General features: G+C 52.0%; 1 protein-coding gene across 4 annotated transcripts in view; it reads right to left on the bottom strand.

Annotated features, from left to right (window-relative positions):
• Gdpd5 (glycerophosphodiester phosphodiesterase domain containing 5) overlaps positions 1 to 26,556 on the bottom strand; it is an 80,958-nt gene extending 54,402 nt beyond the window's left edge. For 2 of the 4 annotated variants that reach the window (XM_074082713.1, XM_074082709.1), the window contains exon 1: positions 25,775 to 26,555. The gene's annotated coding sequence lies outside the window, so the exon portion shown is untranslated. Of the gene's footprint in view, positions 1 to 25,774 lie in introns of all 4 variants that reach the window. The other 2 variants (XM_074082706.1, XM_020155467.2) reach the window with 2 other exon arrangements.
• Between the last annotated feature and the right edge of the window lie 338 nt (positions 26,557 to 26,894).

Genomic DNA, 26,894 nt, shown 5'->3' with positions numbered 1-26,894 from the left:
AGGACTCTGGTTGCAGGAATCCATGGTCTAAGGCACCAAGGGTACCGTGGACACAGGCAGCAGGGCTGAGGGGAGAGGGCCTTCTTGGTGGGTCAAAGCTGTCTCCCAGTCCCAGCCTTGCACAGGGCTGGATCTACCTGGGAGTGAACAGGCTTGTTTCCCTGGCACCTACCCACCACCCAGGCAGGTCAGGGCTTTTTAGACCACTTCCTCCTCCAGAGGCACCACCCTATGTGCAGCCTCACGCCTGGGGTCTGCAGGCTCCTCGGGCCTCAGGTGGGTCACAGTTCTGCTGTGTTTAACTGGATGTTAACCACCAGGTAAGAGTAGGGCCTGACCCATTTCAGCACAGACACCCCTCCCTCTTCCACAGCAGGTGTTCCAAAGTGCTTGTAGGATGCTCTAAGAACAGGGCTGCGGCTGGCCACTCCAGCTCAGTTCACCTTTACCGCAGGGGGCTTTAATTTTCCTAATCAAACAGGGACTGAGACTTAGGGGACAGGGCAGAGCTGAGAAACGGTAAGGTGCTCCCTGAACTAGCCATGGTAGTCCTCTCAACAAATCCCTTTTGCTGTGTGGTCACAGGCCAATCACTTCACTTCTCTGGGCATCAGTTGTGTCAAACAGGGATTAGCACTGTGTTGAAATCACCTGATTTTAGGTAAACACATCTAACTTTGCTTAAGAACATGGCAGAGTGTAGAGGTGACTTGGCCAAGGTCACACAGCAGGTAATGGCGTCTGCACTAGAACCTAAGCCCATGGCTCTGCAGGTTTAGACGATCAAAGTCCTGTGATGTCACAGAGGACAAGAGAAGAGTTGGGCAGGTGCCATGGAGGCCAATCCAGGGTGACATCTACAGTTGAAGTCACACACTAAGATTCTGGAATTTGGTGAGAATAGCCTGGAAGTACAACTTCAATTCTTTCCTAGGACGTGCAGACAACATGAGTTCCCCCACGCAATTCAAAGGACCTTCTCTGAGAAAGCCTGGACAAAGACTTTTTCCATGGGGTGGACTGGGAAGAAAAGCCAAGTGTAAAACAGGAGGGATGGGCCACAACTCAACTTGCTCCATGGTGTTTTGAGCCTCCATGGCCCTGCCTGTAGCTCTCTCCCCTCTTCTGCTCTTTACTCATGCCCTCAAACCTGGGAAGGGACAGCCACAGCAGGCCATCCAGGCAGCAGTAGGACTGACTGGGTTGAAGAGATTGCTGGGAACCCATGCATCTGGGAGAATAGGGGCCTCAGGGGCTCTGGGGAGATTACCTCTCAGGCTTGGGAGAGCAACAGGAAGGTTCTCAGAAGGTTCTAGCCCCTGTTAACCTCAGTCCCAGGGCTCTCGGTTCTGCACACCCCCTTCCTAATAGCTGTCACTTCCTATGTCAAGCTCTGGGCAGTCAGTACTTTGCATGCTTTGTGTCATGAAATCCACAGACTAATCTCCTGAAGCAGACTGTCACTGTCATGCTCCATACATATCCCCAAGGATCCCTACATTTTGGGGTTATACTGGGTTGTGTGGCATACTGGCCAGGATGGGTCTGATTGCCCTGAAACTGCTGGAATCCCTTTACCAGAGGGCAGAGCCATCCCCTAAGGCGGCTAAGGTGGAATATAAATTCCCCAGTGTCCTTGCCTGTAAAGGGCCACCACTGGGGTGTGATGCCAGCTCCTCTGCCAGACTGAGCAAAGTTCTCTGCATGGGGTTGGCCTGAAATCACCTCTTGCCTCTCCACCTCTTTCTGCTTCTACTTTCCTGATTCCCTTAGCAGTTTCTGCCTGAAAAACTTCCTATTAAATCACTATCACACAGCAGGAGCCTCAAAGTCTGCTTCCGGGTCACCCGGGAGATTGGTGTCATTCATTCTCTCATTGTAGAGATGAGGAAACTGAGGCTCAGAGACTTAAAGAGTTAAACTTAAAGATTCCCCAATCTGGCAGGCAGCAGAACAAGAACTTGAATTGAGGTCTGCCCAATGACAGCCTGGGCCTGACCTCTCTCCTCACGCCCTGCCCCTCTGTCCATGGTCTGCATCATCTAAGCCTGTTCACATCTCTGAACATTGCCACTGCCCTTCCCTGTCATCCAGGCGAACCTTCTTTCCTTCCTTTTATTACTGGAAGAAAAGGAGGAGAATCTGTGGACAATCCAGGAGAATGACTAAGGCCTGACATTCCTCTTGCTGGCTCTGACTCTGTTTTGGTCAATCCTTGTGAATCAGGGCGGGTCTGACATTCTGGGAATGCAGGGAGATTTCAAACCAACTTCATGAAAACAAGTTGTAAAAACACTGCTGCCACTCAAAGCAGCCCTAGCTGATAGGCTTGGCTCCAGGGAGAGGGTCAAATAAGCTCTCCAGAAGGGAACACACAGCAGGAGTCTTAAGCTAGATCCAAAAGAAGAACTTTGGGAGCTGGACCTAGGAATGGGGTTGAGCATGACCTCTTTGGAAGCAGGCAAATCAGTATCTTGACCTTTCCAGGCCCTTCTTTTTAGAAGACAGAGAAGACATAAAAACTGCCAGAGGCCAGCTCCACCCACCCAGAGTCTTAATTCCTGCCTCAGCCTGGTTTATGAGTCTGTGGGATGTTCACCACACCCTGGCGGGGTTGCTGCCACTCTGTGAACCTGAAGAAAGACAGAGACTCTGGAGCCTGGCACTCTCCCTACCCTGCTGCAGAGGACTAGGCAGGCATTGATGGGGACTGTGTCCTCTGACTCCCTTCTGTATTTCTCTCCCCACAGGCTGGCTCTTTCCATTCAGCAGTCCATCTCCTGCCACCCTCTCCAGCCTGCCTGCCTTTTTTTGCTTCCTTCTCACAGAACTTCTGAAAGTGTAGTCCATGCTCCAGTCTCCATGTCCTCTCTCCCACCCACTGCTAAGCCCACCACCCTCTGCTCCTACCAAGTTCACCAATGACTTCCATGTAGTAAGTTCACGCAACATCTCTCATCCTCAGCTGACCCCGGATCTGGCCTTCCTCTGAGACGTTCTCCTCCCCTGGCTTCCTGGACACCAGTTGCTTGGTTTTCCTCTCTGCTCCCTACTCACCTCAGCTCCCCAGCTCCAACACCACTTCCTATCCCTCACCCTTCTTCCTTCCTTGCCCTTCTTGCTCCCCTTGAGCAATGGCATCCACTCCCCTGGCTTCTACCAGCCCTGCCTCTGCATGCTGGGACTGAGCTCAGGAACCAAAGATGCGACCACACACTAGTCACCTGCTTTGGATCTCATGGGAGCCTGGAACCACACTGACCAAGTGGGAACTCCTCACCTTCCCTTAGACCTGCTCCTCCCCTGTTCTGTTCATCTCATGGCACCTCCATTTTCTACCCTCCCCTCCTCCATCTTCCCCAAACCCCCAAGACCCACGGGACCCCATGGGACTGCTCCTTACCCTCCCAGCAGCTCACCACATCCAGCAGCATGTCCGATGATATCCCAGGCTGGTTCTGAGAAAGATGGGGCATGTCCGCTCTAACCTGGGTCCCTAGCACCTGGTCAAGCTTTTCCCCAGGGCCTGAGAAGAGATCTCTTCAGTCTGTGAACTTGTATTTCTGTTGGATCTTCCCTCCCCACCTCTACAGCTCCAGCCCCACCCCTACCCCAGGGCAAGGGTTGTCTCCTCCCTCTGCTCCCCCTGGGGCTTGAAACACAGGGGCACTTAGCACTCTTTAAAGACATCTGAACTGCCTGCCATTTACAAAGAGCTGTCACATGTGCCCAGAGAGACCAAAGAGGCCCACTTCACACATGCACACATGCACAAAGACACACACCAGGCTGACATTCAAAAATACGTAGAGTATACATACACATACAAACAGGTGACACGAGCGGACGCTGGCACAAAGCATGTAAGCTCATGGAGTACAGCAACAAGCCCATAGGGACAGGAGCATCCTGGACACAGCTGGGACCTGGGCCAGAGCCTCATTTGGAGTCACCAGCCCATGAGGGTAGGCTGGCCTAGTTGGGCTCAGGGCTTTGAAGAGGCATAGCTACCTCTGGATGCCACACCCGTCCCTTTGGACATTGAGTTGTAGTTATAGTGGGGAGGGCTGTAGGAAGAGGAAGGGAGGAGAGATTCAGGAGACCTTCTCCACAGATAGGGCTGGGACAGAGGAAGCCACTGGCTGCCCCTTTTGACCTAGCTGTCAGGCTCCCCCAACCTCTACCAAGACATTCTAAGCAGAGAAAAATCACAGTGTTCAAGCTATTAGAACACTGCCAGGTGTGCTCAGTACACTCAAAACTGATGCAAATGACACAGGACAAACATCTGGTGTGAGCCCCTTCAGTCCCGCCCTCTGCCTACCCCTCCAAATCTAGTACTCCCAAATCCTGCTGAGTCCACTTCAGAAGTAGCTTCCCCATTATGGCACACCCATCCCTCATGCCTTTGTCTGGGAAACAGACAAGAAGTCCCTGGAACCTACAGGGGTAAGTCCAAACCCCATCTGCAAAGTTTTTCTCAATCTGGCCTCAACTCACCTTTCCAGTCTCCCTCTCCACACCTCAAAGGAGCCCCACTCCTCAGAGCTACCTGCTCCTGGGACTCCAGTGTAGATTTATCCCTTCACACAGCTAATTCCCTCTGCACAGAACTCCTCCCTACTTGACTCTGCTTGATAAATTCCTATGAATCCCTCAGTACCCAGATGGGAAATGCTGCTGTTCCATGGACTGGCTCTGGTAGTGGTGCTTAGGTCCTAAAGTCAGCACACATCCCAAGTAAATTGCATATGGCCAAAAAAAAATCACCCTTGGCTAGATACAGCTACAGCTTATAGGCAATGCCAAGGCATTGTTCTAGGCATTTCCTGTTTTGACTCATGCAGCCTCACAACTGTGTAAATTGTATTTCCAAAGGATATCTGCAGCAGTCCCTCCCTCCCATCCATCATGCTTTTTTTTTTTTTGGTGGTACTGGAATTTGAACTCAGGGCCTCATACTTTCTAGAGCCACTCCACTTGCCCTGTTTTGTGTTGAGTGTTTTCGAGATAGGGTCTCATGAACTATTTGCTCCCCCTGGCCTCAAACTGTGATCCTCCTGACCTCTGCCTCCCGAGTAGCTAGGATTACAGGCACAAGCCACTGGTGCCCGACTTCCCATGCTTTTCTCAGTGCCACTCTGACACCCTTCACAGGCGACATGGGGTCTATGGATCCCCACTTGAATTGGAAGAGCTTGGGAGTAATGACTTAGAGAGCATTGTGAGACATCTAGGACCAGGTCATCAAGGGTGATGCAGCTCCTGCCTCACTAGGATGTTCCTGCTGGAGCCCTGAGCCACCAATCTAGCACTGTGACTATTCAGAGGCTGCCATGCCATGCAGAGAGCTCAACAAAGCTCACAGAAAAAGGAAATCCTGAGGCCATGCGAAGAGCAAAAGAGACCACCAATCCTGGCAGCCCAGTTCCTCCCTCCTCAGGCCACCACTTGACTGTGACCATGAGATCCTGAGCCAGAGATGCTTGGCTGAGCCTATATCTCTGACTTATGGAAACAGTAAGCCCATAAAATGATGGTTCTTACCTAAGTCACTACCTTTTGGGGTGGTTTGTGACATGGCAACAACTGTAAAGTAGAAGTGACTGTTCTCCCCACTTCTGAGAAGAAGGATTTGGGGCACAGAGAGATTAGCAAATTGCCAAAGGTCACAGTGGTAGTAACTGGCAGAGCCAGGATTTGAACCTCAGAATCCACACTATTGATGCAATGGCATACTAAGTGCCTTCTAGGTCTGATTGGTCTGAGTGGTCTCTGCCCACAGTAGGTCTCAGCAGCAGTTGCTGAGCAAGTGATGGAAGGAAGGGATAAACCAACTGATGATTGACTAGAGTGAACAAAGCACAGAGTGAGCTCCCAGGTGCAAGGCAAGGACCTCAGACAGCCTGCACCATGCAAATGAGTATGACACAGCCCCTTATTGCTGGAGCAGTTTCACTCTCTGCAGCCCTGGGGGCAGACAGGAGATCAGAGGAGTCTGGAAGACGCCTAGGGTCCTGCTCCCCAAGCTCACCTCCCTGCTTCCCACCTCCCCTTGCCACCCTGAAACTTGCAGGTTTATACTCAGGCCCCTGGGGAGCCAATCCTTCTTAAGGATAAGGCCTGTGGACCCTGGGGACTGCAGGGGAAGGCTGGAGACCTGGGTTTAATCCTCGTGTGGCTGTTGACTGTCTGTGAGAACCTACCCCTCTGTGGGCCCAAGGGCTCTCCAGCTTCAATATATTGAGACATACAAGGAATGGCTAGAGTGCTGGTGAGATGTGGGTATGCAGGTATGTCCTGTAATCCATAAACAAAAAGGATCTGTCCCTAGAAGGAAAGTTGGTAATGGGAATGAATTCTGCCTACCACTCATTATGAGTTGGCTGGGTGCCAGGCCTTTTTCTGCTCCTTGCAACCCCACTGGGTAGGGAGGTCAGTGGGATGAGACTCAGATTCACAGCCAAAGTGATGCTGGATGCACAGTGTTTAACCCAAGCCTATTTAACATCAAAACTCCCACTCTTGATGCAATACCAAAAGGTGGAAGTAACCCGCCATTCATTGTTAGGTGAATGGACAAAATGTGGTATATCCATACAGTGCAGTATTATTCTATCTTAAAAAGGGAGGAAAGCCTGTCATTTGCTATAAAATGGACAAATCTAGAGGGCATATACTAAGTGAAATAAACCAGTCACAAAGAGACAAATACTGTGGGGTTCTACTTATATAAGGTATGTTAAGTAGCCAAATTTATAGAAACAGAAAGCTATCAAGGGCTAAGGGAGGAGAAAATGGGAATTTACTGCTTAATAGGTATGAAGTTTCAGGTTTGCATGATGAAAAAGCTCTGAAGATGAGGGCTGGGAGTGTAGCTCAGTGGCAGAATGTTTGGCTAATGTGGAAGGCCCGGGGTTTGATTCCCAGCATTGAAAACCAAAAACTAAAAAACATCTGTGGAGATCCAGCGCACAATGAATATCATTAACACTACCAAATGATACACTTAAAAATAAGTTAAGATGATAATTTTTGCATTCTGCGTCTTTAACATAACATTTAAAAAATGCTCCCACTCTTGGTCCAGACAGGACTTTGGGAAGGGTACTGGGGAGGAGAGTTCAGGAAAGCTTTGAAGCAGAGGGCATTGGACCTGGGCAGTATTTAGACAAGCATAGCTGGACCTGGGGCAGGACAGGCTGAGGCTGGGACCTCTGGCGCCAGCCTCCCTGCCTGACTCCAGACCTCCTCATCTGAGCCTTCCAGATCCCCTCTACAGGGAAGGTGCTTCAGGGGAGAGGTCTGGAAGGAAGAAGGGATTTCTTTTTTTTTTTAGCAAATGATAAAAGTTTAATGTGATGACTATGCTGGGTTGACCATCAACTAGTATAGTTATGAATAAAAATATTACACTATGCTTCAGAAATATGAAAAAATGTTGTTCATAAAAATAAATTAAAAATTCAGATAAATAATTTATTTATATTTACATGTATAAGAAGAGATTTCTTGAATACCTACTATGTGCTCCCAAGCCCACTTATTGTATGACCTTGGGCCACTCTGTCTGAGGGCCTCAGTCTACCTATGTGTAGAGAGTTACTAGGATTCCTAGGTGTCCTTCCAATTCTCATACTGATAATAATCTCTGAGAGGCAGGGAGGAGTGAGAGGCACCAGAGACCTGCAGAAAAGGAGGGACCAGGACATTTCCTGGAAGCCTTGGCCATGTGATCCTACCTCAAGCAGCCTCTGCCCACTTCACAGAAAGGGAATCCGAGACCCAAGGGGGTTTGATTTAATTCACACTCAACACACATGTGCCTGCCCTTGCTATGCTTGTGACAAGGCCATAATTCCTCCCCAGCCTAATGCAGTTCCTCCTACTCCATGCTGCCAAAATGGAAAAGACTCTAACCTAAGCTAAAGCATGATTCACTGTAGTCACCAAGACAAAAATCCCTCATGCCAGGAGCTGTCTCTAAGATTGACTCTCCCCCTTCGCTTTGACCTTCAGGAATCCCCAGTGTCTCCCCCAGAAGGAACAGATGGGAAAAGCCCTGGCTCCAATCCAGCTCTGCTAAGTTCTATCTGGGCCTATGTCCTCACTGCACCATGAGACAAAAGACCCCTCCCTGCAGCCCTTAGGAGGGTTACATGAGGCATACAGTAGGCGCTTAATAACAGTAGCCACCATCGGTTCTCTCCTTTCAGACAAAGCCATTTTTATTGATCTGTTTGTTCTGCTCAAAGGCTGGTTTGTTTGTTTGAACTTGTCCCAGAACAGCCTTTCCCCCAGGACACCGGGAGATGGCTCCCTGGTCAGCCCTAGGGAGGAAGAGAAGGAGGGATGAGGCTTGCTTGATGGAAAAAGGAAAATCATTGTCCCCCAGGACCAGGGTGAAATCCTGGGGAAGCCTGGTGGCTGCTCTCTACCCAAGAGGACCCAGGGTGGCCCCAGATCCCACTTAATAAGCTCCCTAGGGCCTGGTGGGAGGCTGATGTGATTGGCTGCTACTTAAATCACACAAAGCCTTCTGTTCTTAGCAGGGCCTGGTTTCTTCCCAGCTGCCCAGCAGAACCAACCAGCCCCAGGTGACCACTCATAGCAGTAAGGCCAGGGTCGGTCAGGATCCTATGGGGGGGGGTGGCCCTGTGACCTGACTGGATCCCCAAGCCAAAGGACAGCCTTGTGGGGAGGGGGCAGGGGGTTTCTGAGCTAGACAGAAATTTGGCTCTGATGACCCCAAGGTCACTTCCAAGCCATGATTTCCTAGGGCTAAAATTCTAAAGTTCCATGATCCAATGCTTCCAAGATTTGGGAATAGGAAGACTCCATGGTTCCAAGATGCAAGGTTGACAAAGACGGGACCTCACCCTCTCCTTCCCCTCCCCTAGCTGGCCCACAGTGGAGGCTGGAGCTCTGTCCTGACTCTGGGTTCCCATGCAGTGGAGCAATGTGTACAGCCAGTGGGCTCAGCACTGGGGTCAGAACTGCTCCCCTCCCCCATGTTACCCTGATCTTCTGGGGACCCAGGGTATGGCAGGAGTAGCAGGCAAAGAAGAGAGGAGGGTCAAAACTGTCCTGTGGCCCAACACCAGACATAGCTGGACAAGGTGCCCACATTCAGTGCCTGCATGGTCAGCATACCCCAGTGACACAAGCCCTGTGACCTGTCCAAGGTTACAAACTAGATTTTGGAGTGGGTGAGAACTCCAGGCCCAGAGACTCTAAGATCACCCTCTCCATAAGCCAGGCATCTGTAGCCTACACCCGTAATCACCTGTAATTCTAGCTACTTGGGAGGCTGAGACTGGGGGAGACTAAGGTTCAAGGCCAGCCCAGGCAAATAGTTCAAAAGACCCCATCTCCAAAATAGCCAGAGCAAAATGGACTGGAGGTGAGACTCAAGCAGTAGAGTACGTGTTTTGTAAGCACAAAGCCCTGAGTTCAAACACCAGTCCTACCAAAAAAAAAAAAAAAAAGTCATTCCTCCTCACATGTTGCTTTGATTCCTGCCACAGTTTCCTGGGACTACCTCCTCCAATATCCATCTTTTAGATGGGAAAACAGGCAGAGAGTGGAAGGTTGGTGCTCAAAGTCACACAGGGAGTTGATAGTACAGTCAAGCAAAATCATTTCCAGGTTAGGAGACAATGACTGCCCTATCCTTTGCAGGGTTCCTGTTCTTGATCCTTCTCTGGATTCCTCTTTTCCATCTGCCTAGAAGTGGGGCCCCTCAGTTCCCAACACAGTGACTGCTCCATGAGGTCATTTGAGAGACAAGCTGAGAAGCAAGGGCAGGACAGTGGGTCACAGGCTCATGCCCAAGGCTAGCTGCTGAGCACACTTTCCGTCTGTCAGTCTATCAAGGACTGACCCTGATATGTGCCCCTGGGGCACTCATCAGTAGCACTCTGACGCTAATTAATCAGCTGTCCCATTAAGGAAAGTGAATGATGTTCCACTCCACTGGACACCATAGAGCCTGATCATTACCAGGACCAGAAACCCAGCCTCGGCTGCCTGAGCTCTTGGATCATCCTTCTTCAAGCCACCCCCCCCCCCACACACACACACACACTACCCATCAGTTGCTGCCTTTTTCCCCAATAAGGTTTCATAGTTTATTTCTTTATGAACCTCACATCTGCCCTGAGAGGTCAGTATGTGCTCCTTCCATTTTATAAGGACAGGGAGGACTAGCAACTTACCCAGCTCACTTAACCAGCCTGCAGAGTGAGGACTCACACCCAGGGCTTCTGGCTCCACCACCTTTCCTGGTGCTTGAGAAAGGTAACAGACCCCAGGGTGCTTTGGAACTTCCCTGAAGGAATAACTGGTGTGAGAGCTGCCTAAGCTGTGCTGACATTTCCTGGTTTGGCAGACATGTACTCTTTCTTGCTTAGGGAGACCACAGATCAAGTATCTAAAAACATCCACTTTGTTTGCTCTGGCCTGGAGTTAGATCTTCCCTGCAAATCAGTGGTCTACCATGCACCTGGTACCCTGCTGGGTGTGCCACCCACTGGGTTATTTCCTTTGCCCTCACTGCAGCCTTATGAGGTTGGCCTCATCACTAGCATCTTACAAAAGCCAGCAGAGGCTCAGAAAGGCTGTTACAAATCCAAGGTTTCATAGTGTAGAAGTATAATCAGGACAGGAACCCTGTGCACTCTTGCTTGGCCTTTTTAAGAAAGTTGGTAGGCTGGGGGTGGGGCTCAGTGGTAGAGCACTAGCCTAGCATGAGCAAACCCCTGGGCTCTATCCCTAACCCTGAGAGAGAGAGAGAGAGAGAGAGAGAGAGAGAGAGAGAGAGACAGAGAGAGAGAGAGAGAGAGGGAGAGACAGAGAGACAGAGAGAGAGAGAGAGAGAGGGAGAGACAGAGAGACAGAGAGAGAGAGAGAGAGAGTTGTAAGAGAGTTCTTTTTTTTTTTTTAGTAAACTGCTTAAGTTTCTGTTGATATACACTATATCCTTCTCACTGCCTGCCACACCAAGAGAAACCCCTCCCCACCAACCCAAGCGTAGGGAGCATCTGTGATGCCTCTGGGGCCAACCTCACCAGCTGTCTGCTCCCAACATACCCTGATGGACACCATCTGAGAGCTGCTCAGGCACAAGGGCATTGAGAGGAACCCTTGGAATTCTGGGGAAAGGAATGCTGGGCACATCCAGCCCTGTCCCCCTAAGACCTCATTCTGGGAAGGGTGGCTGTGACCAAGTACCCTATATTGAAAGGCTGTAAGTGGTGCTCTAGGTCCTGCTGAAATAAAGTGATATCTACATCAGAGATCTGAGTTGTCCAAATGACACCTCCTGAAACCAACAGGGAAATGGAAGGGATCTTGTACTATCTATCAGGCCCTATGCCCACCAGCTCCAACCATTGCCTGCCTACCATTTGCCTAGGGACAGAGTCTCACATATGTGGACAGGCCCTGTTAGACCCAGCCTGTGAGCAGGGTAGACAAGTTGGGGGCTGGGAGAGTTCCTGACATGTGTTCCCCACCTTTCCCAGAGGCTAAGATCCACACTCTGCAAGCCTCTGGTTGCAGCAGCCAGGGGTGGGATATGGTCCCTAGGTCCAAGAGACAGAAGGGCAGAGGGGTTTCTATCCCTACCCAGTGCCTGCAGACGCTGGGCTTGCAGATATCTGGCCCCAGCCTGTGTGCTCAACTTGTACATAATTCACAGGTTCCTATTGCTGTGGCCTGGATAAAACCTACCAGCAGGAGAAGCCTGCCTGGGGAGCACTTCCAGAAAAGGGCATGAAGTGGGCCAGGGGAATTATAGAAAATAAACAATTAAATATTATTGGACAGCAGAGCTATTTACCTGTGTGTGAGTTAAGTCAGTTTTTAAGATGTGTTCACAAACTTTATGCCTACTGGAGGGGTTCTTATTATTCCAATTTAAGAGACGAAGAAGCTCAGGATAAGAGACTGAGTAACGTGGCCATTTTCATATTGTAGAATTCCTCCCACAAACCAAGTTGCTGCATGCACACAACCCTTGACTCCAGCCTGGCTCAACCCCTTCTCCACCACTCCACCTTCCTCTCACAGCAAGGTCTGGAGTCTTAGCTGAGCGTGCCAGAGCCTTTCAAATGGGTTCAGCAGGTACTGCTGAAGGAAGAGAGAAGAAAGGAATTCTCCTGGCAGGAGCTGGGCTGCTTACCACCTGGGGAGCCTCTGACCCTCTGCCAGCTCACGCAGCTTAGATGACCTCAAGTCTAGGGGAGAAATCTGTGATCTCAGGGGACCCCCACATGTAGGTGCCCAGGATTCTTGAGAGTTCCTTGGGACTAGACGGATGTGCCAGGGGTCTTGACCACAACAAAAGGAACCCAACGCCTAGAGAAGAAAGGGAATTGTCCAGGTTTAGTCAGTCTATAAACACCTACTGGGTGCTGGGGATACTGGGATGAAAGTGAACTACCTGAGCCCTCAAAGCACTCCCAGTGACCTGGGCACCCACTCAGCTGACATTAGGACCCTTGTGATCTGTCCCAGCAGCGTCTCCATCTACTACCAAAGTCTCCCCTTTACCTTTCTCTACCCCCATTGTCCAGGGGCCCTTATACTGTCCACGTGTGTTGCCACCTCTGCACCTTTGCTCCAGCTGTTGCTCTTCTGAGAATAACCTCCCTTCCCAGCTGCCCAGAGCCTCTCCACCTCTCCTGCTTTCAGGCTTCGCCCAAACCCCTGGTCTTAAGCTCAGGGTGACGGGTCTTGGGAAGAAGTGCTCCTGTCCTTCCTCCACCATCTCACTCTTCAGGGCCTCTCCACACTCTTGACCTCTTGCAGCATCTGTGCACTCTGCTCAGGGCAATTTGTGCTGAGTAGTGTCACTTGTGCCCTGGAAGGATCTGGCACTGAACAGGGGCTCAGTATAGCTCTACTTAAAAGAGTAAATGTGTCACCCACCCACCTACCACTGTGACCTAGAACAATTTAAAAAATCACTTCTTCCTTTTAAGGCTTCTCTCTGTCTTTCTTTAAAAACCTGGGGAAATGAAATGGAAGATTCTTAGTCAGACTTGTCTTGGCATTTCTCACTGCTGGCTCTGTGCCTGACACACACTTGATGCCTGAGATACGTTCATTTGGTGGATGAAGAATAAAAATATCTCTATCTTCCACTTGCCCCTGCTGCCTGCAGTCTCACCCTTATTACCAAGCCTTTCCTGGGACCAAACAGTGCTCCTGGAATGCTCTCCCAAAATGGACTAGAGAATTGGTTTCTGGCTGGAGGCTTCCTGTGCAAAGCAGCAAAGTGAGGGTTTGCATGCTAGCTTGTCCCAGGTCTCCTATCCTGCCTTGTGACAAAGGAGATGCACATTTGAATGGCCAACTGTACATTGTGTCACCTAATTCAGATCAACACATTAAAGGCCATGAGAAGGTTCTGAGTTACATGATCTAGCAAACCCTGGCATTAGGGCTCTGTCCCAGATCACAGCTTGAAAAGTGAGCACTAGAGGAGGGGGCTGACCCAGGTTCACTGCAGAACAAGGTGTGTATGCTGAAGTCTTGCAACTGACATCCAGCTATGGCCACATTTCTTTGCACTGACCATTATGAGGTAGGTAACACAACCTCGGCCACCACCACCAAACCTTGGTGACAGAGGCAGGAAAGAAGATGGAATCAGATATCTTGGAGCCCAGTGTAGGGGAGAGGGCAGGCCAGTGAGCCTGGAGATCTGAGTGAGCTGACCATACTGCAAGGGGATAACACTCTTCTTGGGGATGCTGTGGAGGTTCAATGTGATTCAAGCAGAGTCATAAATGGTGAAGTCCTGTGCCAGCACTAGTGGTGAGCATTATTATCTCGCCATGTGCAGTGCCAGGAGGAGGTGGTCGTGTCTTGGCTGATCACAAGCCACTGCAGAGGTCGCGCAGAGGTCCTCTGTCAGGGTGGATGAATTCCCTGCCACACCCAGACTCACTGAGGGCTGGCTGAATGGGTTTCAACAAGTGAACCAATTCTAATACAGTCAACTGTCCTATTTCTCAGTTCCCAACTGGTAGAAGCAAATTAGGAGGACATCTACACAAGCAGAGGGGAGAAGGAAGTGGTGCCAGGCTGTAGGAGGCTAGTCTGTGGTCAACAGAATGAAGGAACAAAGTAGGAAAAGCCAGAAAGCAGAATTGAACGGTTGCAGCAGCCTCAAGGGTAGGGTATCATCTGGTGCAGGGTCCAGGCAGGCTTAGCTCCCAGCCAAGCAGGCAAGGGCTGTGAGACACATTCCTGCAAGGTTAGCCAGGCCAGCCTTGTACAGTGAAAAGGAACAGATCCATCCTTTTTGACAAAAGTTTCTACCCCAAACTATTCAAGCCGGTTGTGAGGTGAAGAGGATGAGGCAGGTGGATCACGAGTTCGATGCCAGCCTGGGCTACACTTTGCTGGCAGAGTGGTTTAAGTGGTAAGAGCACATGCCTGGCAAGTATGAGCCCTCAGTTCAACCCCCAGTGCCGCAAAAAAAAAGTCTTCCAAACTATTTGAGCTGTTTTTAAAGGTGTCAGTAGCATAGGAAACCTTCAGGGCAGGACATAGGCCTTATCTTCCTGGAAAACTGCATTTTACTTTTTTGGGGAAGGGGCAGTATTGGAGCTTGAACGCAGGGCCTCACACTTGCTAGGCAAATGATTTACCACTTGATCCACAGCCCCCCACCCCCCTATTTTTCAGATAGGGCATGGCACTTTTGCTTGGACCATGATCCTTCTATCTCTGCCTCCTATGTAGCTGGAATTACAGGCATGAGCCACCACACTGGTCTTGCTTCTTACATTTTATACTATTCAACATACACTTGCACAGGACAAACGTTTTTAAAGAGCCTACTATGTGCTGGGCAAGTGTTATTAGGCACTGGGGATTCAATGCCACAACAGACAACATCATGCTTAAAAGATTCTAGATAAATGAGGTGTTTGGTCACTTGAGGACAAGAAGGAAGTATTGTAGAAAAAAAATCCATAGACAGGAAGTCTGGAAGACCAAGCTAAATCACTTGTGTGGCCTCTGGCAAACAACCTTCCTTCTCTGAGCCTCCATCATCCTGTCTGTAAAGTGAGGCTGATGATAAAATCAGAACTACTATAGAGCACCCACAGTCACAGACATCCTCTCATCTAAGGTGCACAGCCAGATAGTCCCTTTCTCAGATGTGCAAACTGAAGACCAAGAGTATATAGGAGTCATAATGTAATCCCAGGTGTGTCTGTTTCCAGAGCCACTCTCGCCTGCCTCCCAAACAAATATTTCTCATGGGTGTCTGAGGATTCAGTGACATCATAGATATGAAAGTCAAACTAGTGTGTGTCCAAAAGCAACAAGAATTAAGTCTTGATTCCTCTGTGAAACCAAACACTCAGGTTCACAGGGTTGCTCAGAACTGGCCAGGCCCAGAACTCCTGGGCTCCTGATCCCTTGACCTTTTATGTTCCTTGGCCAACTGCCTCCCAGGGAAAGCGATCCCAGTCCCAGGGCCCCGCTGAACCCCCATAAGCTGCAGGGCAGGATTCTGTCTGATGCTCACACCCTCTTCCCCTGACCACCTGGCCCCTCCTGCACTTCACCCCATAGAGGACCTAGAGGGCATGGTCTGGCCGGGTGCCACTCCAGGGACCCTCACCAGCCCCACTTACAGGCCAGGCTTCTCACCTCTCTGAGCCTCTGGTTTCCAACCACAAAACAATGGATTAAAGCAGATGGCCTGGGGCAGGTCTACTGCAAGGAGGCCTCCACAAATGAGCTTGACCTAGTTTCATGAGTTAGCTGGGTAGCCAGGCAAAGGATACCGGGCTCTCTATAACTCTGATCTAAGGAGGGAGGTGCTACCCTACTGACCAGGGATCCCCCATCTAACCTTGAACTCACGACTGCCCTGGATCTGAAAGACCACTCTGCTCCTCTACTACCAGCCAGCAGCAAGACCCTCACCTGCTGTTTTCCCATGCTGGCTGGGGTCCAAATTGGGCAGGCTTCAGGCAGAACTATATATGTCTTCACTGAGGAGACCTGGGCCCCAGAACACAGACATCCTCTGAGCTGGCTGTGGCCAAGAGAGGTTGCTAACTAACCTCAGGCAATGGAGGAAGACAGCCAGCTTCTAGGCCTAGTCCAGGGGCCTCTCCAGAGTCACCCCTTTTGGAGCATCCACAAGCACACGAGTAACAGTGTGAATGGTTACACTGCCTCCACCCACACATCTCATCCTCATCAGGAGGCTCTGGCCACTGACAGCTGGGCCTCCAACCCTTAGCTGGAAACCAACACTCAGTTGCTCCATTCCTTGCCTCACTCACTGCAGGTACTGATGGGGCACATTTGGATGGAGGATTAGCTCAGTCTGCTTCTGCAGAGTCCCCAACAAGAGGAAAAGGCTTCCATTTGCAGCATAATGGACTTCAGTTAGATGCAAGAAAGAACTTCCTGGAGAGGCATTAAGAAAGGATGGCACACAGAGAAGGAGGGGTCAGGGTAAGGGTGATAGCACGTCCTTTGAAATTTAAGATGCTATCTCATCCATTATACCATTTTATTTTCAAACAGCCAGGAAGGTAAGTTTTGCTACCCTTTTTTCATGGGTGAGCATCTGAAGCTCAGTGAGGCTAAGTAACCTGTCCAGTGTCTTCTAAATTCAACTCAAAAGAGGCAGAGCTGGGCTCCAATACCTCCCTCCTTAGGACCCTCTAAGGACCAAGACACCACCACAGCCACACAGGCGTCTCGCCGCCTGCCTGATATCTGGGTGAACCACTGGGGATGCCCAGGGCTTGCTGGTGGCAGAGCAGAAGGGCTCTGTGTTCTAGGCCTGCCCAGCTGTGTGCCAGCGGACACCACCCCCCCAGGGTCTCCAAGGGTGTCCTCAACCACCTCTCCTACCCGGTCCCTGGACTGTACCTTCTCCGAGGTCTAGGCTCTGCCCTGCACTAAGATAGAAGCCATATCTTCCCTGCTTGGAAGGAGCCTTGCATGTAACACATACTCCCCCATCCCTGACCCTCAGGTTCTCCATCACGGCCAGCAGGGTCCTCATTCCCCTTGCTGGCCTTCAAAGGCTCCTGGAGAGCCCTGAGCTCAGGGTGGTTATAGCCCATTCACAGGGTCAGAGGCCAAAATGGGCCCAGGGCTGCCCTCAGGGTGGTGATGGAAGCCACCTACAGCCTGATTTGGGGAGAAAGCAGAGGTGGAGGGATGACACCCCAGATCCCTTTTCCTGAGGGGATTCTGACAGTTGAATGCTGTGATTCTTCTTTGAGAAGGGAGTTGGGATCTCTTTGTAACAGATGATCATAAACTGTGTCCTAAGGAGGTGGTATCTGTGGCCTCCAGAGCTTTCAACTGGCAAGTCAGGAATGCCTTCCCCTCACCTTTCCAGGCCTCTCAGCACCTGTGCAGGCACAGAGGAGCAAGGAGGTTCACCCAATCAGGAAGCACTAATACAGGACTGGAGGAAGAAGAAAAGATAGTTGAGGTTTATTCTCCAATGAGGTCTTTGGGCTTGACTGGGTTCCTCTTTGGAGGGCCACACCTCATCCCTAGATCTTCCTCCCTTTGACCCTCTAACCCTGTGGGCTTCAGCTGCTGCTAGCCCTTGGGGACTGCATTTTCCTTCCTTGTATGCCACACTCATCCCACTGCACTCCCCCCCACTCTAGTTGGGCCAGAACAGAAGAGATGAAGCCCTGCCACTAATACCTCTTTGGCAGTCTTCCCCAAGTGGCCCCCAGTGCCTCCTCTAAATCCACATGGAACACACTATTAAAGCTGCCGGAAGGGAGGCCTCTGGTGTCAGCCTAGGCCTGGCTGAGAGCGAGAGCGGGAGCAGAGGGACAGGGAGCTGGAGTTAGAGGAGGGCGCAGCTCTCCCCCCTAGTTCTGAGGGAGGTATGGTGAGCCTTGAGCTTTACCCTCCAAAAACCTCTTAGGTTTCGGACAACCCAAGGCCATACATCCTAGTCATACATCGTACAGGACAGAAAACTGGTGCTTAGAGAGACAAAAATGACTTGCCTATGGTTATCTTGCAGTAAGCGATAAAGCAGAGACTAAAACACAAGGTTTTCTGCCTCTGAAACCTGTTGGGTTTGAACCACACACACTGAAATCATTGTATTGACCTGGCTCACAATGCAGGTGGCTAACTTCAGCGGGGTCAGTTATCGGTAAGGGCTTGCACAGAGGCCTCCAATGTTCCCCGGACACTTTCCCAGAGGTGGAAAACAACCCCCCCCAAAACCCTGACATTCTTCAATTCTCCCAGGTGGGATGGGCCCCAAGAGGGCAGAGCAGTTGGGTGTCCGGGTTGGAAAACAAGCAGATCCACACAAGGGTTCATTGTTCTGGGAAGTCTGACACTTTGACCACTAAAACAAAACCAAGCAACAAAATGCTTGCTGCCTTGTCTTATCCCTTACAGAGAAGGGGGACAGTGGGAAGAGCCCCAAGACTAGGTGTTGATCCCTTACCTCCCCACCCAGCCCCAATCTCAGAAACCTGGCACAGGTGGTTGGGGTAGGGAGTCCAGAATCTGAATCCAGCTTGCTCTGCCACTGTTTCTGTGACCTTTCACTGTATACTAATGACATGCCAGGCATGGCCTCATCTCAGACAGAGATTACTGCTATTCCAATTTTTCAGATGAGGAAACCAAGGCCTGAAATAGACACCCAGGAGCAGAGAACCTCTGGAACCCAGGTTCATTATAGTCTCCCACCTCCCTATTTCTCTGGACAGTGAGGCCCCAGGGAGGGCAGTCCACTGAGGAGGGTAGGGCTGAGGAGGGAATAAACTCCCCATCCTGGGGATGTGCAACAGCATCTTAGGATGCTGTGGGTGGCAGGAGGAGGCCAGCAGCTGGCTCTCAGACTTGGCTACTCTGAAATCATCAGGATGCTGGAGACACCATTAATGATGGCTCACTCAGAGATGTCAGGCTGGGACCTGCATGGGACTTCTAACAGTTTCTCAGAAAGCCATAGGTCTGGATGCCCCTGCACCTGCCCCCACCTCTTTAAGGACCTATTTCCCTGGCTTCATTTTAATAAAGGGATAGAATTCAGAAAAATGTAAGAGTATCTTCAAGGGCCCACAGCCGGTCAAGCAGAGGCAGCACAAGGAGCCCCTGACCTTGTGGTGCCCTTGGGTGAGCTCCTTTAAGACACTGGGGAAGGTTGGTAGGAGCAGGGGAGGGGTTGGCTCCACTGTGGGCTGGAGAGAACTTTCTCTTTGAGCCTTCTGGGTGGGAGGGCAAGATAAGTTTCTTCATGGGATTGTTTTTTTCGGGTCCACTCATTCAAAAGCTAAACAGCTGCAAGATGAAAGCTGGAGACCCCCTCAGCTGCTGGCTACATCAGGAGCAGAAAGATAAAAGAACTCAAAGCAGGCCTGTTGATTCTTTTCCGTAGGAGGTTTGGTCCCCAGCCTGGGAAGAGTTGGGCCTCTCAGGCCTTTGTGGCCCACACTTCCTCCCCACCTGCCTGTTGACCCTCCTCCTGCCCTTAGAGAAGAATGTCACAGATGGAGAGGCAGCATGGGGTGGAGGGAAGAGAGAGGCTGCAGAGTCCAGTAGCCTTGGATCAGTCCTCTTGGTCCTCTCAGTCCTCTGGGAGCTCATTCACCAAGTGGGCCTCACTGTGCCTCCCAGAGCACCACCTCCAGGAAGCCTGCCTGACTCCCTCCCTCCCCTGCTCAGGGCAACTCAGTCCCTGGCCTGCCTTGTCACATTCTGCGTTGTCATTGCTCCTGTGTCTGCCCTTCCCTACCAGGCTGTTCATTCATTCATTCCGCAGAGCATCCACCCTATGCTTGGGATCCATTCCAACATCCTTTCTGAGCACCTGTTCTCCCCTAGCTACCTGACGGTGCTAGAGACACCATTAACGGCTCATGGCACTGAGTGATCATGTGCTGGGTCTTTTGAGAACCTTACCCATATAATCCATTTCATCCCCTCAACAGCCTGTGATTGTAGGTGCTACCAACAGCCCCATTTTTTAGATGGAATAGCTGAGGCCCAAAGCTCTTAGTTAAATCAGTTGCCTAAGTCACTTGAGCCCTACTCTAGAGCATCAGGCTCCCATATCAGTGGGACCAGCCCCTGCCTCAGAAGTTCACTTTTCAGTTGGGAAGTTTTGTATCTGTGAGCTAACTGTTCAAAATCTGCTGCTTCACCCGCCACACACACACACACACACACACACCAGACCAGCATGTGCAATGGTCAATGGTGTCACAGTGTGGTCAAACACGTGGTAGGGTGAGGACAAATGAATGCTACCCACCTTTAAGAAAGGAAACAAACTGTCTGCCCAGCATCTTCTGGCTGGATCCTAGATGGTTCCTCCTAACTGGGTCACCTCTGTTGCACAGGACTGAGAAGAAACACCCAAGTCCCCAGATGTTGCAATCCTGTTCCCTGCCCTGAACCCAGCTTGGATTTCTCCCCCACCGACAGCTGCTCACTCAGGTACTGCTTGCTGTTCACACATGGCACTGCTGCTTGCTGGAGCGCAGCTCAGTGAAGTCCCGTCTAACACTCAGAAGTCCTCTTGTGGGAAGTCCTCCCTGTTGCTACCAAGTCCTGCCTCCTGGCATCACTTGCTAGGCTCTTCTTACCAGGTCACTCGCTGATGAGGCCAAGGAGGAGAAAGGTAAGGGGGACACTGATGGAGTGCCACCTGCATGCCGGACCCCAGCAAACACCCTCTCCTTCATCTCTTTAAATCCTCACGGCACATATCATCAGCCCATTTTATAGGTGAAGAAATATGTAAACAACGTGTCCTGGGGTGGCTTGCATTGCCACCCCAACCTGGGGGTGCCAGCCATACAGCTCGGCACTTGGGACAGCGGGGCAGAGTCTAGTCCTAAGAGGTTTGTGAAAGCTCCACATCTACAGAAGCCCCACTGCCAGGCCAGCAAAGAAGGGCTGGGCCCCACCTGTTCCAGAGGAATCTTAGAGCTTTCAGAGGTGGCATCTCCATGCTTGGGAGGACCTTACAGATCTCTCCCTGAGCTGCCACAGCAGGAGAAAGGGCAAGCCATGACCTACAAAGCTCTGGTTCTGATGTGTGTGTAACTGCTACCACCCTGGAGGTGGCAAAGGGAGGAGAAGCTACTGCTCCTCCAGCTGCCCTGCCAATGACCTCCCAGCGACCAGGCCAACCAGCTTCCAGTCCTGCCAACCTGGCCTGGCCTAGCTGATTCCCAGTCACAGTTAATACCAGGCTGCACCCTACTTTGAGTGACCACAGTGCCTGCTAGCCCAGACAGCGGCCAGGCCAAAATCACAGCTGCCTGTCGCACCACATATTCTGGCCCTGTGCTGTTTTCTCGTCCTGCCAGGGTCATGAAGGACACTGCAGAAGGCAGGAAATGCAGGGCACTCAGACACCACCCTGCTTACCATAGATGGGGCAGACTGGACCACAAAGAGGGGCTGATTCACCGCAGGTCACCAGCCAGCCGGTGCAGGGCCCAGGGACAAGGGTTCCTTCCTGGGCCCCATGCTCAGGCCAGCATTGCCCTTGCCTACCCTTGGGAAGAAGGCTTGTATCCAGGCTCATCACATGCAAAGAATGCTTTCGAGGTACTAGGTGGAGTTGAGACAGGACCTCTCCTAAAAGCTGGCTATCTGTCCATTCACAGAAAGAAGCACAGATTCTTAATTTAAACAGATGCAGGCCTGACTTCCTGCTCCCCACTTGCTAGCTGGGCTAGCTGTGTGACCTTGGGCAAGGCAATGCACTTCTCTGATCCCTATTCTCGGGGGCTGGGGGGGATAACAGTAGCTACCTCTCAGAGTTAGTGCAAATGAGAGGGTCTACAAAGTACGCATTATCTGGTTCATAGAAAGTATTCAAAGGTATTAATAACTGCTAATATCATTGTTATAGTATTATTAAATGCATGGATGCATTGTACAAACTGTAGAATGTTATGGATGGTATGGTATATTGCAATAGCATCGCTAGTATAACTAGTATTGTTGTAAGTGCTAAGGATTTCAGAGGGGGCATGCCTAGGGGGCTGGGCAGTGCAGGAACATTTCTGGGGGAATTTTTATGACCCACGCTGGGCCAGGACAGGTGGGGAGGTGACCTTAGATAAGAGGCAGGATGGAGGTGCTGACAAGAGGCAACCCATAAGCAAAGGGGCAGTGATGGGCAGATGGGGTGTGTTTAGAAGACAGTGGTGAGGACAAGCTTGAAGGCCACACAGTGGCTACGGTAGGCACTGACTGAATGCTACAGCTGAGGGCCTGGTCTGCATCTACAGAGGAACCACAAGGAGCCAAAGTGGGGCTCTAAGTGGGGATCCCCGCTGCTCCCTGAAACCTGAGTTCTGTCCCACACTCCCCTCCCATCTGATCACTCCTCTTTTCCTCACCTCTCACTAACCCCACAAACCCAGCACCACTAGCTTGGAGTTCCCCCCACCTCTGTCTACCATGCCATCCTATATCTCCTACCACTGGTCCACTCCATGGTGAGTGTTCACAGTGAAGTGTCCCCTTACTGAGCACCACCGGTGCCCCGTGTTTTACACGTGACCTCCAGTCTCCCACAATGACCCTGAGAAATGGATACCACTAAGAATTTTACAGAGGGGGAAGTCAGGATCAGGTGCCTTGCCCCTGGAGCCACAGGTGGTATAGCTGGGATTCAGCCTTGAGGACAGGACCCCTACTCTACAGCAAGTGGGCTCTAGTTCTAGACTGACATCTCTTCTCCATCAAGCCTTCCAGTCACTCTAGTCCCTAAGGGTATCACCTATGACCCCTTCACCCTGCATTCTCATCCTTACCTACCCCCTCCTTTGGAATCAGAAGCCCACAGCTTGATCCTAGCTTAGCTAGCTTGGTTCCCATTGTTGCCCGTGGGCCCATCTGGCCCCCAACAGTAGAGAGCCAGGCTGACAATAGGCCACTTGCTTCCTGTCCTATCCTGCCTCTGCCTTACATGTAGTCTATATTCTACACTAACCACATATACAGCAGCCATTCCATGCATCTGGCGGGGGTCAGCAGCTCAGCTGACCACAGCTATTTCCCTAGCCTGCCTTCCAGTGAGGGGAGAAATAAATTATTCACTGCACCTTGTACCTAGGGAGGCCAGACAATGGGCTGAAAGGAATAGACACCAGCTCCTCCTTCCATAACACCCCCACAGGAAGCTATGGGGAGGGGGAGATTTTCAGAATCCAGAGTCCCTTGCCAGTGTCCCTAAGCAGATTCTAGAAGACTATGAAACTAAGGGAGGTAGCACAGAGCAGTCTAACCCATACAGAAGTCTGAGCTCAGCAAATTCAGGTCTCCAAGCCTGCAAGAATAGCCTGCTTTCTAATCTCAGTCAAGTCTGAGAATTTCCCAGACTTCCTGGTCAAAACTCCTGTTTCCTTTTCTTCATAGGGAAGGAAATAGGTATTTGTCCAGGCGCTATCCATTTCCCTCCCTCCCCTCTTTCTCCCCTCACCTCCTCCAGTGCCAGGGTCTTGCACATGCTAGGCAGGCATTCTACCACTGATCTAGCTACATCCCCAGCCTTTTTTTTTTTTTTTTTTTTGTGGGGTTTTTCTGGGGTTTGAACTCATGGTTTTGTGGTTGCTAGGCAGGTGCTCTACCGCTTCAGCCGCTCTGCCACCCTCCCCCTATTTGTGTCTCATTCCTCTTCCCCATGGCCTGATGAAAGAGACGTTCTACTTTTATTGAGAAGCAGAGGGAGCTCAGAGGCTAAAGAGATTTGCCCAGTGAGTGGGAGACAAGAACAGCCCCATCCCCCTGCTCTCTCTCCTCCACCTGGCCTGTCTGACTTAGGACTGTCTGCTGCTCACCAGTCACTTAGGTTCTAGACGCTCATTAGGGTAAATTCCAGGCCACCTAGAAGGCAGTTGATACTCTGAAATAAACTCAGAGGCCCTGGGTAAGTGATTTCACTTCTCTGAGCCTCAGAAGGCAGCCATTAAGAACAAGTCCCCACTCCATCCCCCCCAAAAAATAACCAAGCCCATGCTTCTCAAGCACAACAAACTCCCTAGCACAGTGTGCTGATGAGATCGCCTCATTATCTGAGCAGGTAACACACAGCCAGCCTCGACTCCACTTTACAGATGAGGCATCTGAGAGGTACCAGGCAACTCCCCACTCCTGCTCTGCATCACTCCAGGTTCCAGGCTCTTTCTACCACACCATGAAATGAGATCACAGGTGTGAAATTAGTTCATCAAAGAGGAGCTTTGTTTAGATGCAAGTATTATTATGAGGATTTGTATCTTCAGACAGAGGTGGGGGTGGAGGGGGAATCCCAAGCCCCTTAGTCACCTTCCGGGTTCCCCCAACCCCTCCAACCCCAGAGACAAGCTTCTAGCTTTCACTCCCCTGCTTTACCTGCCAGGGGCTTTCCAAGGTGGTTTCCCCTTGACTCCAGAGAGCTGGGTAGAGGTTAACTAGACCCAGTCAAGGCCACAGGGCCCACACCAAGGCCACATGGCCTCCCCCACCCCACCTAGAACAAGAGCCCACAGAGTCCATGCCAGGACTCTTTCACAACACCCCTCTCCCTCCACAGCCCCAGAGGGCAGCACAAGGAACCCCTGCCTGGGAATCAAGACACCTGGGACTGTGCCCTAGCCCTGGCAGCCTGTCTTAAGACCTGGAGCAAGCCCTGGCCTCCTGGACCAGAGGAGTCTTAGAGGTTCCTCTGCTCAAAAGAGACTGAGGTCACGCCTTTGATCTAGGCCAAAGGCTATGGGATGGCTGGCATGTTTCAGGCCCCAGCACCAATCACATACTCTCTCAGCAGCCTTGTTCATGGTCACCCCAACTTCACATTAGGGATGGGGAGAACCTCAGCCATGTACTAGAAGATGCAAACTGGGGAAAGGAGTGGACATCTGGAAGGCTATTCAGAAAGCTTCTTCAAGTCTACTTTTGGCTTCACCACTCACTAGCTTTAGGATCACAGGCACTCACTAGCTTTAGGATCACAGGCAGTCCTGTGTCCCCACTGAAGGAGGTGAGCTAGGTGAATGCTGAGGGGTCACATCTCCAGCTTCTGCAGGGTGCTGGCTTGGCCCACCACCACTGTGGGTTCCCCAACAGATAAGTGGCATCTCAGGAACTCTGGCACGTCTTGGGGACCCTGGAGTCTGGCAGGCAAGTGCAGGCAGCAGTTGCTCCCTCATCCTGGGCCCCAGAGAGAGAAGCTTTGGAACTGGGAAGCATAGAACCTCTGCCCTCAACTCTGGATCACCTTTTCTGAGAGATGACATACCGAAGGAGTGGGAAGAAAAAAGAAGTCACCTCCTCAACCTTCAGATCAGCGGTCCGAGGAGCCCCACCTTGCCACCCTCCTGCTTGTTGCCTGGCTATCCACTTCCTTTCTTCTCGCCTGGCGTTTTTCTATCTGTTTGCCCAGCCCGGTTCACAGCGCGAAGAGAAGCGGGGTCCCTCAGCCCTGTTGAACCTCAGTTTCCCCATCTGTCAGTGCCAATAACAAGACACAACACCTATCTCGCGGGGTATCAGTGAGCCTTAAATGAGGGACCATTTGTGCAAGGGCGGGGCACGGACCTGCACACAATGGGCGCTCAATAAGTGCCGTTTCCCCTCTTCTCCCTTCAGTGCGCCCTCGCCTAGCTAGTTCCAGCCTTTGCCAGTGCCTCCTCCATGCCTTCAATTGGCGGGGGGGGGGGGGGGGACCCTGCAGCTATGGGTCCGGGACCCACCGCTCCCGCCGCGCATCCGGGGCTCTCACCTGCAGCCTCTGCTGTCGCTGGCGCCAGGGCAGAGGGGTCCCTGTGTTCTCTTCGGGGCAAACACCGAGTGCTTATCCTAGGGCGGAGGAAGGTGGCAGCCTCGGCTCTCAGAACCAGCCCAGTGTTCAGTCCAAACTGTCCTGTCCACGTGAGACCACTCACGGGGCGCTGGACCGGGACCGGGGCTTCCCAGGAGCTCTCACGGTTCCAAGTCCCAAGCAGTCGGTTGGAAGCAGCTGAAGGTTCGGTACTCGTGGAACCGGGGGCTGGGGGTGGCCGGGCTCCTTTGCACTCAGGTCTGAGGGCTGAGGCCACCTTGCGCTAACCCCGGGGCGGAGGGCACACTGATAGAAAGGCTGGGAACGAACCAGCAATGATGGATCCTTATGGTGGGCCAGGGGCGTCCCACCCCGGCGCACCGGATCCAGGCCGGTGCTCAAGCGTCCGGGCAGCCCGCTCTGAGCCACAGGGCTGGGAGAGTCCCGGCGCAGAACCCGGGGCTGGGACGGGCAGGGCAGGGCAGGGCAGGGCAGGAGCCGGCGGGGAGGCGCGGCGGCCGGAGCCCCGCGGGGAAGTCTTCCCAGGTCGGGACGCGGCTCGCTGTGCAAAACGGAGCGCTTGGCGCAGCGGCTGAGTCTGGCCGCTGCTCCACTTCCTCCTCTTCCCCACTCTGGCTTGCCGCTCGCTCAACCCAGCGCCGCAGCCGCAGCCACCGCCGCTGTCATCCTAGCCGCCCACCCCCACCGGAGCTGCAGCCCGAGCGGAGTCGAGCCGAGCCGAGTCGAGCCGAGGCAGGGCCGCCCAGCGCCCGAGCGCTTGCGAGCGCGGCCCCGCCCGAACGAGGGCGGGGTCACAAGAGGCCCCGCCCCCGACGGCCGCGGGCAAGGGCGGGGCGCACGACATCTCTCCAAGGGCCCCCAAGCCGTCCAGCAGCAGGAGCCAATCAGAGAGTGGGGAAAAGGGCGGAGCTTTGCGGAACGTGGACTCTACCTCGGACAGGGCGGGGCAGAACGTGGAGAGGTGCGGCTGGGGACCGGACAATAGACTGGTTGGGGGCGTCTTTAAAAAGCTGATCCCGGGAGGGGGCAACCTGGAGACCCCTAGGATAAAGGGAGAGAA

Source organism: Castor canadensis, chromosome 1, assembly GCF_047511655.1.
Source record: "Castor canadensis chromosome 1, mCasCan1.hap1v2, whole genome shotgun sequence".
Classification (NCBI taxonomy): Eukaryota; Metazoa; Chordata; class Mammalia; order Rodentia; family Castoridae; genus Castor; species Castor canadensis.
Note: the sequence above shows the minus strand (reverse complement) of the source record. Positions and strands in the feature narration are given on the sequence as shown.